This window comes from Empidonax traillii, unplaced genomic scaffold (genome assembly GCF_003031625.1).
Source record: "Empidonax traillii isolate 1590-97213 ecotype Southwest subspecies unplaced genomic scaffold, ASM303162v1 scaffold181:size1721324, whole genome shotgun sequence".
Classification (NCBI taxonomy): domain Eukaryota; kingdom Metazoa; phylum Chordata; class Aves; order Passeriformes; family Tyrannidae; genus Empidonax; species Empidonax traillii.
Window position 1 is genome coordinate 1,373,937 of NW_020955374.1, and position 11,264 is coordinate 1,385,200.

Genomic DNA, 11,264 nt, shown 5'->3' on the forward strand with positions numbered 1-11,264 from the left:
GTATAGGAGAATATTTGATTATTTCCGTTTCTGAACTCTGTAAGTCTTTATGCCTTCTGTTTTGTGCAAGGGTAGCCACTTGTGCATTGATTCAGTGCAGTAGAATATGCCTGTTCCTACAAGACCGGTCTACTTTAGACCAAAACTCTTCTAAATGTTTTGGAAAAGGCTCACTGAAGCATCCATCAATCACTGTGAACGTTGCATCTTAACTATGGAGGTATCCTCAAGCATAATAAACAATAAATGATTAGACACCTGCATTAAATATTGATCTGATTTAAATAATTTACTGCAAGGACATGGCAAAGAAAAGACAACTGGTGAACTGGGCTATCTATTGGCCCTCATTTCAAATCTTAACAGTAATGTGAAAATTAGATTGGTGATCCCCTCTTGGCCTCCATCTAAGTCCATTGCCAGCCAGCTACCTGCATGTTATATGCTGTCACTGTTTGCCAGCATCATCTGCAATGCAGAAAATATCTAAGTTTCACAACATATGCATATACATGGACTCATATATATCAACTAAGCATCACAGAAATTAAAACTCCTGTCAGACTCTGTTGACAGAATGATCAGGTTGGGAAAAACAGACTTGCTTCAGGCTAGAGTTGAGATGAATTTACAGGTCTGTGATGAATCCTGTATTTTTCTCAGCTGATTCAAGCCACACGGATAGCTTGCTATTTGCTTGATAATTAAATTGGTCTTAATGTCAGGGGGAAAAAAAGGTATAAGGAAATGGACAATCTCTTTAAATCCAAATTCCCATAAACAAGCTTTTCCGTTGTCATAAATACACTACAGGCTCAATTTTACAGGGTAAAAACCTTGCTATTGTCTATGTAACTTGCTAAATCTCAGTCAAGAATGAAAGTTTTAAGTGACTGAGAAAATATAGTTCTTGATTTTTCAAGCATTTAATTAAAGTCTGGTTAATTTTTTCAATTGCACTCTCAAGGAGAGAAATGGATAAAATGAGATGCACACTACTTGATAACATCAGGGTTTGTTAAACCTTTTTTCATCTGAAGAATATGATGAAAAATATTCAGTATTAAAGAGTTTGCAAGAGGTTTAGTTATGAGATTTTATAAGAAGGATGCACTTGAAAATTCTCTTAGTTACAATATTTATTCAACAAATTACAGTGCTGTTATTATGCTTTAAATTGGTATAAATGCAAACATAATTCTAATGTGTGTATTTATTCCACTGTCTTATGATTTAAATGGTCCACTGTAGCAGGCTGAGACCTTTTGTAACATTAATTCCACTTATCATGAAAATGGCATGCTTTTACTCTGATTTGTTTCTGCATATACAGAGTCCTTGTATACCTCCTTCAGTTAAAAAAAAAAAATAATTGTTTTGCCCTGAATTTTCAGAGTTAACCTTATGGAAAGAGCTGGTATTAAGACTTCTTGGTGCATTATAGTGTTCACACAGGGACAAACAGCTTTTATAGGGCACAAAGGTACACTCTGTAGGTGTTGTGCTTCATGGGAACAGAGGGAGGGAGGAAGGAAGGAATTTTTAAAATTTTTTAAAGATCTGGAGGACTTTAACTTAAGGAAAAAGTACTTCTATATATTGTGAAGACATCCATGACCTTTTACTGTGCTGCTCTCTTAATGGTAGTATAAAATCAATTGAAGACAATGCAGACTACAGCTTGAATGGTCTGTGGAAGATTTGGATCTTTGATGTACTTTTGAATGTAAGGTTTCTGGACCATTTTCTTGGCTTTTGGATTTACTAAATACAGCTCAGATTGCTTAATATTAGTTTACAAGCACCCATCAGTTTTGGCTTGGATTAAAACATCATGTTAGGGAAATCTGACCATGTTATCTCTTCCTCTTGATAGTCCTAGCTGATCAAGTGATTTTAAATACTTTTGTGGCTCTGGACCTAAGCAGCCATGTCTGCATTAAGGAAAAGAACGTAGAATGTCTATTTGATTGAAGCTCATGGGAAAAATTACACTGATCTTGAAAGGCTGTTTCTACTCTTTAAAAATGTCATTTTATATTTTATTTATTATTGTGTGCTCTGTTTGACTATTCAAGTGCAAGTAATAGTTTGGTAATGTGCAGAAACTTTTCCAAACCCTTCTGTTATTAAGCCTTGCTTTAGCTTTACAAATGTTGTATAGAAAGATTATGAAGATGAAAATAATAGACACTACATTTGATAATTTCCTTTCACCAGCCACTTTATGTGTTTTCTTAATCACCTTGTCATAAACTAGAAGAAACCAAGAAGTCTGGGTAAAATATTTGAGATACTGGTTCATAGATAGATGATTATCAATTTGTTTATTTGTTAATGTTGGCTTCAGTTTAAGAATACATGATATTGAGGGAGAAAAACACCGCAAAACATAATTATCTCTTTGTTATAGCTACAGTGGAATTTTTGTAAGAGCAATTAAAAAGAATTTTGGCCTTGAAGCCAAAATCCAGTTTTCTTTGTATAATAATCTTGGAAAGATTTATATTAAGATAGTTCATAACTTGAATTAGGTTATTCACAAGTCAAACCACAACTGTATCTCATCATCTCCATCATATGGATGTGTTTTTACTGTTAACAATAAAAAGGAAAATACATTAAAGATAAACTTCTAACACAAGTAAGGATGGAAGAGAATGTGACAGCAATCTCCCTTGCTGCTATTTGCCAACTGATTTTATTTCAATCCAGATTCTTCAGTTATTGAGGGCAGTGAAAGTTTTCCTTTGAATTGGATGAAGTCATGATTTAGCTGTTTGGAATAAACCCAGATGTATGGCACCACCTATTTGTGTCTGATCACTGGATATTGCATACACTCAAGCAGCAATGATTCTCTGGAACGTAAGTCAGTCTTGGACTAAAACTGAAAACAGCTAGGGAGGGGTTAAAGTTTTATTTGCTTGACAGGAGGGGAAGGATGAATAAATAACAAAAGTTCAGTCCTACTAGCTCTGATAATTTAGAATCATAAATCATAGGTTATCCTGAGTTGGAAGGGACCCACAAGGACCATCGAGTCCAACTCCTGGCCCTGCACAGGACAGCCCCAAGAATCACACCATGTGCCTGAGTGTTGTGCAAATGCTTCTTGAACTCTGTCAGGCTTAGTGCTGTGACCACTTCCCTTGGGAACCTGTTCCAGTGCCCAACCACCCTCTGGGTAAAGAACCATTTTCTAGTATCTAAACTAAACCTCCGCTGACACAGCTTCAGGCCATTCTCTCACATCCTGTCATTGGTCACCAGAAAGAAGAGATCAGTGCCTGTCCCTCCTCTTCCCATCACGAGGAAGCTGTAGACTGTGATAAAAGTCTTCCCTCCATCTACCTTTCTCCAGGATGAAGTGACTTCAGCTGTTCCTTGTATGTCTTCGGCTCTAGACCTTTTACCGTCTTTGTGGCCCTACTTTGGATGCTCTCTAATAGCTTTATATCTTTATTATATTGGGGTGCCCAGGTATTCAAGGTAAGGCCGCCCCAGCGCAGAGCAGAGCAGGACGGTCACCTCCCTTGACCAGCTGGTGATGTTGTGCCTGGTGCCCCCCTGGACACGGTTGGCCCTCCTGGCTGGCAGGGCACTGCTGACTCATATTCGGCTTACCAGTGACCAGGATCTCCAGGTCCCTTTAGGCAGCACTGCTCTCCAGCCTCTTGTTCCCCAGTCTGTATGTACATCCAGGGTTGCCCATCCCAGGTGCAGAATCTGTCGCTTTCTGTTGTTAAAATTCACATGGTTGGTGAACCACAGAAAGATACACTTAGCTTTAATGACACAGATAATCCTACAAAAATCAACTCCTTTCCTCAGCAGTATGATGCAAATAAATGCATACTTATTAAATCCTGTAATCTTCTTTTTCTGTGCTACCAACGTATGAACTGGGAGTGTTGTTGCCAATTTGCATTTCTAAAACCTATTTTTTAAACATTAGGAATTCTTCAATTTTTCATTACTCAAAGCAACTAGTGTTTTTTTTTAACATGAAATTTACTACAACTCTAACTTAGAATGGAGGGGGGAGTAAGAATTTGTGCTCAAATACGTGATCTGATTTTTAGAAAGGCTATAAGTGTCTAAGAGAATAGTAAATAATTCAAGTTACCTATCCTCAGTTATACAATATTGAAAATACTCTTTGACATAAGAAATATCGATAGGAAGATTACAGAATTTTGGGACAAATGCTAACCAGAGGACTGCAAAATGTCTCCTGCAGAGGCAAGCTCTTCTTAAATTCATGCACAGAAGATACAGAAGTTTTTATTTTAGGTGGATTTTTTGTGTTTTAACATGCTACAAATAATTAAATCCAATAATTACCACAAAATCCACTGGCTTTTAATGTAAAGCATCACAGGCAAAAATTTAAACTGCAGCAACTATTTTGGTTAGGAGATGGAGGATAATAGACAACTAAATTAGACTATAAGCCTATCTTTTCTATAAGTGAAGTTAGATAAAATTAATTCTTTTATTCCCGTCATTCTCCCACCTCCCATTCTTCTCCAGTCACAGATTTTATATGCTGTTTTCAATTTCTTCTTATAGCTATGTTCTCTGTGCATATAGTGTTCTCCTTTGTTATGGTAATTTTATATAATATCTAAAAAGGATGTGGACAGTGGATTGGTATAATCTAAAAATTCCAATCAGGGAATAGAATGAAATCATCTTCATTGTCACCCACAAAGTCATTGTGCTGCATCACCAATTTTTAATGAGAACAGTAAGGAATAGTATCAGTTAGTATTGAACAAATCTCACTCAGCAATTTTTGACCATCACAAAAGCTTTAAACTTCATAAAAATATAATTTAGGAAAAGAGAAGCATGCCACAGTTTTTAGACATATACGTGCATGAAATAGAAAAGTGTAACATAAAATAATGAACACAATAAGATTTTTTTTTCCCTATTCCAAACATTTAATTATGCTTCTAAAAAATGTTATAACAACTTCACACTTACTAAAAATTAGCCATCAAAAAACTTTCAATATGCATTTTAACTTATTTCTCCTTAGTAAATAAGATATCTATATTTTTTTCCCTAACTAGGCGGTTTACACTGGACTGGCTCCTTTAAAATCTCTGACCAGTATTGAAGATTGTCTATGAAGCATGTAAATGTTTGGACATTTGTAAAACATATATGGATAGCATTTCAATGAAATCCAAATAACCCCATTATTCTATATGTGCAAAACAACAGTCTGACTGGACTGCCAGCCTGTTTGCTATATTTAGCAATTAGTTTAATACACAGGCTCCTTGAGGAAAAAAGAGAGAAGGACTGCCAATTTTCTGTATGGTTGGTAGATCACTCACAGCCTCAGGCTAATGAGCTGTGGTTTTTTTTCTCTACCCCTTTCCTGCAATGCCTGTAACAGTGTTTGAAGTGTGGTTCTAGGGCTGCTATCATCCGTCCTGATTTCATGTTTCTAATTAGGCCAAAGGTATTCTAATCAAAATGCAGAAAATTTGAAAATGTTCTGGAATGAGTAGAGTGCTAATTATGCTACTTATTGACAGCATGATAACAAATAAAACAAGATAGGATAACAGTGAAAGTACAGATGTGATTTTAGAATGATTCTCTAAAAGAGCTCAGCACGAAGCAGGTCCAGTTTAACCACTTAATGAAAATGGCTGCATTTTTATGAGTCATTAGCATCACTGACAATTTTATTTAAATCTGTTAAAGGGAAGAGGGTTCTGAAAATTTGACCCTAACTGCGGGAATGACTTTTCAAAGTCCATCTGAGATAATACACATACTAGATTTACAGGTCACTCATAAAATAAATATGTAAATAAAACAGCCTCAGATTTTTATTCTGGTATTGACAAATGCCAGCCTAGAAATTCACAGGAGTATGGTTGTATTGGTCCTGATTCATCAAGGAAGTGAGTTCGGACCACACAGCAGTCATATCAGTTGAGGCTGATGTGGTGTCTTTGTCACTCCTATGTGCACACCCCTAACAAGAACTTGTGTAGTGTGAAGCCATGCAGCTGGTGGATTTACCAAGAAAATAGGAAATATTTCTTTTATCATGTGAGAGGATTAAGGGGTGAAAGGGAGATAGTAACACATATGGAGGTAAGCCAAAGAATAGAAGGACAAGTAAAGACTTTGAGGTAGGGCTTTATGCACTTTGACAGTATTTTAAAATGCAGATCAAAGAGGGAGGGTAAGTGAGAACTGGCTAGGGAAACTGGTGAAAAAAGTGAATATGATGTTGCTCAAACAAGTTTGGGCATTGGGAAAATGTCTTGGCATTCAGTATTTTTTTTGAGGGATGCCGATTACTGTTTAAACTGAGATTCTTTGCAATAAATTCCACACTGATGAATGTCAATATGACTTGCTCAAAAACAATATTTACTTTTTTTAAATGAAAAAGTCTTCTTTGTTTATATGACTAACATTCTGCTTGATACTGTATCTTGATCAGTAAAGACAGTATTCAATACTTAATATGATTATCACAATAGCCTGTCAAAAGAGATAATCAAGAATTTCATGAGAAATACGTAGAAGATTGCTGAGATCCTCCTACTCCTAAAGTCCCCTTTCCCATCCTACCTTCTTCCACCCTCTTCCATCCCTACCACCTTCATTCTAACCCTCTGTTTCTCCTTTCCCCGTTCCTCCAACCTCTTCCTAATTTTCCTTTCATCTGCTCTGTTTCTCCTAACATTCAGATGAGGTCTGCTGAGGTGGTTACTATTTTGCTTCTACATCTGCTCTGAAAGGAATTGCGTTTTAACTTGGAGAAAATGCTGGCCATTTGCCTACGATTCATTTTCCACGGTTTCTAAGGGCCCCGCAAATTGAAATACAGCTTTTGATGCACTGAGAAGGTTGTGATTGACTCCTAGTCCTCCACTCCTAGCCTTAGAATTGAGTGTAGATAAATGTAGTTCAGCTTGTTTTGTTCCTGAAATAAGTTTCTACAATGGCACTTGCACCCTGGGACACTTGTTCCCTGGAGAACAGCCTCACTTTACTGAACTACTCTTAGTTCACCAGGCACTGGTTCAGTTGTGTCAATTCTGCCTGCATCTGCAATATTTTCAAAGGGTCTGAAGCCTGAACTATTTTAGGAGACTTGAAGGGAGCAACCCCTGCACTTGGCTATCGTATTGCACTGGTGACACATGACACTCTTTGTGTACCTGCCGAGTTCAATATTGTGAAAACTGACACTCTTATTCTTGAAATGGGCCTTTTGACTGCTTTAAACCTCTAAGTTGTTAATGGATGTGTTTCTTCCCTAACAGAACTGAATAAACGTCCTTGTTTAACCTCTGTCTCTGTTGCGACAGGCTGTGCTGAGTCCGACACTTGGCTGTGCTCTGGCACTGGTGCATCAGAAAAGAAGTGATCCCCATACAACAGGAACTTAGATGTTTGACTTTGTCTGGGGAAAAAAGCTGTCCTAGGAGCTACAAAAGCAGGAAAAGAATGGCTTCATAGAATGCACTACCTCCCAGAGTAGGAGTTTCAAATTCTTGCCAACAAGGAAAAAAGAGACAGTTCTGTGCATCTGAATCTATGCAAGCTGAATAAAATGATTTTAAGGGACACACAGTGCCCCAGACATGAGAACATTAAATGCCCATGATATGCAAAATCTTTTTTGCATAAAAGGCTATCTAAGCAGCACAGGTGTTATCCTGATTTAGACCTGTGGTCTGTTTGCTCCATTCCCGATTCCCCCAGCACAGCCAGTAGTAGAAGCCTCTGAGGAATATTCTAGGAGCACAGCATAAAATCGATGGGTAGAATGGCTGACAGAGAAAACATTTTTCCAGTTTCCCTTTTTTTGTCAGAGGTTAGCTTATTCTGTGTCAAGTTACTTGTTAAGATCTTTAATAATGTAATTTGAATATTCTTACTCCCTGATGCATGGGACAAATTTGGCAGAACATTCATGTTTCAATTATATACTTCTTTATGAAATTCACTAACAGGAAGACAGAGGCACCTTCACACGAGCTTTTATTTAATGCTGCCTAGAGAATGATGCTGATGATTTTGCAAACCTACTTTTGGGTCTGATATTTCTGCATAGTTTTATTATGCATAAGAATACACCAATGGACTCTGAAAAGAATTTCTGCATTGTATTGTAAACATGAAGCTGGTTGGAAACTGATTTTTTTTTTCCATGCAGCAATTTAACAGAATAATTTTTTTTAAGATGTCTGATCTCAAAAAGAGGCGTAAACTCCTTTCCTAGGCCACATGCTAGTATCCAAACAAGTATCTGTGGCTTCTGTGTCCTACCTGTAATCTTTTGCAATCACTCATTTACCTCTCAAGATTATTCCAAACTTTCAACAGTTATAGAAGTTCTATGTGACATTTTCACTTGTGACCTATTAATCTCAGACTAATATAGGTTCTTGGTGTAAGTTAACTAATGCCCAATAACTAAAAATAATGTATGCATTTAATGGTCAACATTGGAATTGTGGTAAGGACTATGTGAGAAAGTTCCTTTCAAGAAAATGAAGGTGTCTCTCATTCAACAATGCAAAAAATGGTCCATAAATACAATGTTTTGGTTTCTTTATCAAATAAGTTCATGAGGATGAACACAATTTTTAATGATATGTAGGAATCATCGGTTATTTTTATCAAAGCTGGTGAGTGTGCTGAATTGCAAGTCCATAGAAATACTCTAAATTCCCAGAGATTTCTCCTTACCTTGGAGACAGAGTCTGATGCATACCTGGCAGTCCCATGTGGACCTGGAAACCCTGAGATCATGAGCAGCAATGAAGGTGAGAGCATGGCAAGCGCTGCTCCCACAGTACCAGTCTTTTAGTTCCATAAAACAGTCTGGGTAAAGGAGACAGGTACTGGGGAAATTACCTGTGATGGCACTAAGGAAACAGAAAGCTCCAAGGGTGTCTGTCACCAGCAGGGCTTCTGAAGAGCTCAGCTCCAGGAGATAAGACAAGCCCACCAGTCAGTCAACCAGATGCATGGAGGAAAAATGAGCCACCTAACTTTCAAATCAACTTAAATCCTGCAGAATGTTTAAAGTGAGCTGGTAAAAGACTAATGTTCTTCTGAATCCTCTCACACTCATTTTACCAATTCCCTCTTTTGTTGAACCTGAACAAACTGATTGTGATACTGTCAAAATCATGGAAGATTTTGAAATGTAATACCACCATGATAAAACAACCACAAACTGTATAAAAAACTCTGTAGTACTTTCTAGTCATTTCCCAAACTAAGTAAAACTGTATATAACCATGTGATTTATTTTTATTAAATTCTTCAGGCTGATCCTTCTTTCATCATAATAGGTGACTACAGACTTCCCTGACCCTTTCAAAATGGCTCTAGTACACCGCCCTTACATTCTCACAGTAAATAGTTAGCTAATAGCCTAAAGCAAATTTTATTTTCCGTGTTACTTCCACAACTGTAGTCTAGCTCTTAATAATAATTTTTACTTGCAGTGGAAATCCTAAGACTAGACTCTGACAATAGACTTAATTTCATATCTGTGGCAATTGGCAGAATTTCTAGAGGAAGAAACATTAAGCACAGATACATTCATCCATGCAGTCCCCTCAGACCAGCTGGAAAATGGAATATTTTAATCAGGCCTTGAAAAACTGTTTGTAAATGTCCAGCCCAAAAAAATCCACCAAAAAAACCCTAGAATCTTTTACCTCAACCATCTCCCACAACTACCACGTCAAATGACATGCTCAGTTGTCTCCCAAATACAACAGTTATATTCATATAACTCTGCACAGTAACGGTGTGAAAAGCCTAATTATGATAAAAACATTCAGGAAAAAAATATGAGAGTGATAGGAAATAATAAATAACAACACAGAATCATCTGAGTATTTTGAATGGGGCTTGTTATCCTTGAGTGCTAAAACAGAATAAAAGAAACAGACAACATGGTAATTTTGAAAACAGGAGTTACAGGGAAGAGGCATTCAATACTTACTGGACACCTAAATTGTTCACTTTGTAGTGGTAAAGAGCCAGTGAAGCATAGTCCTCATCTAACCTGAGCATCTCACACCTTACTCAAGGCTGAATGATTCAGCTAGTCTCCATTTCAGGGTGGGTTGTCTTTTGTATGAGAGAGCTGGGAAGTGGCTGTCTCACTGTGTCTCAAACAGCAGTGCTGGCTGGCAGAACAGTCTTTTCTGATTTACCATCAATGTAGCACATCATGGGGCCACTAAATATCAGGCCAGAGGCATGAGCCAGGTCCACGGTCAATCAGAAAAGTCCAGGAAGGTGTTCAGGCTGAACCAGGAACTGGAGTGAGGGCCCTAGGCTGGGCTGGAATGGAGTCCTGAGCCATGGCCAGGAGTGGAGGAGAACCTGCAGGGACAGGCAGGGCTGTTGTTTGTCTCCAAAGCCTTGAAAGGGGGTAATTGGGCACAGTTATAGCCCATAGCAGCTGAAAGCCAGTTCTGGTAGGCACTCATTAACCCAGCTGTCTCACTGTGTAAAACACAAAGCTGTGTGAATGGAATATAATACACGAGTTAGAGAATATCCCTGGAGAAGTCCAATGACCAGCTGGATGGGGATTTGAGCAACCTGATCTAGTGGAGGGTGTTCCAGTCCACGGCAGGGGCTTGGAACTGGATGAGCTTTAACAACCCAAAGCATTCTATGATTCTGTGATTCCATGAACACGTTTCCCCCTAGGTTCTGAATGGGAACAAGTGTTGTGGCACACAAAGGAAAAGTGGCTTATTTTAAGGACTTGGCTGAAAATGGAAATTTGAAGAGCTAATGTTGTGCTATAATACACATGTAAATGTCTCAAATACTCCTGAATATTATAGGAGAGACAACTGTGTTTAGACAACTAAACGATAAGGTGAGATACCTACAACCAGACAGTGAATCCCCCTAGATCTCCTACAGGAGGCTTGCACCATTCTGGAATAGCATCTAAAAGTCACGTACAATGCCCTGACACAGAACAGATAGCACTGTATGCCTGTACTCAACTGAAGGGATTGAATTCACAAGTGTCTAAAAGAGGTCTAGTTGGTCAGAAGGTTTTGTAGAAATATTTAGAAGGCTTTTGCAATTATATGTCTGAATTACTCTCCAGATTTCTTTAACTATATGGACTAGGTCTCTATTGCTCCTATGGGGAACTCATATGAATAACTCACAGGTAGCCACCACACCTAGATTTCTGCAGTTTAGGTCTGACTCCGACT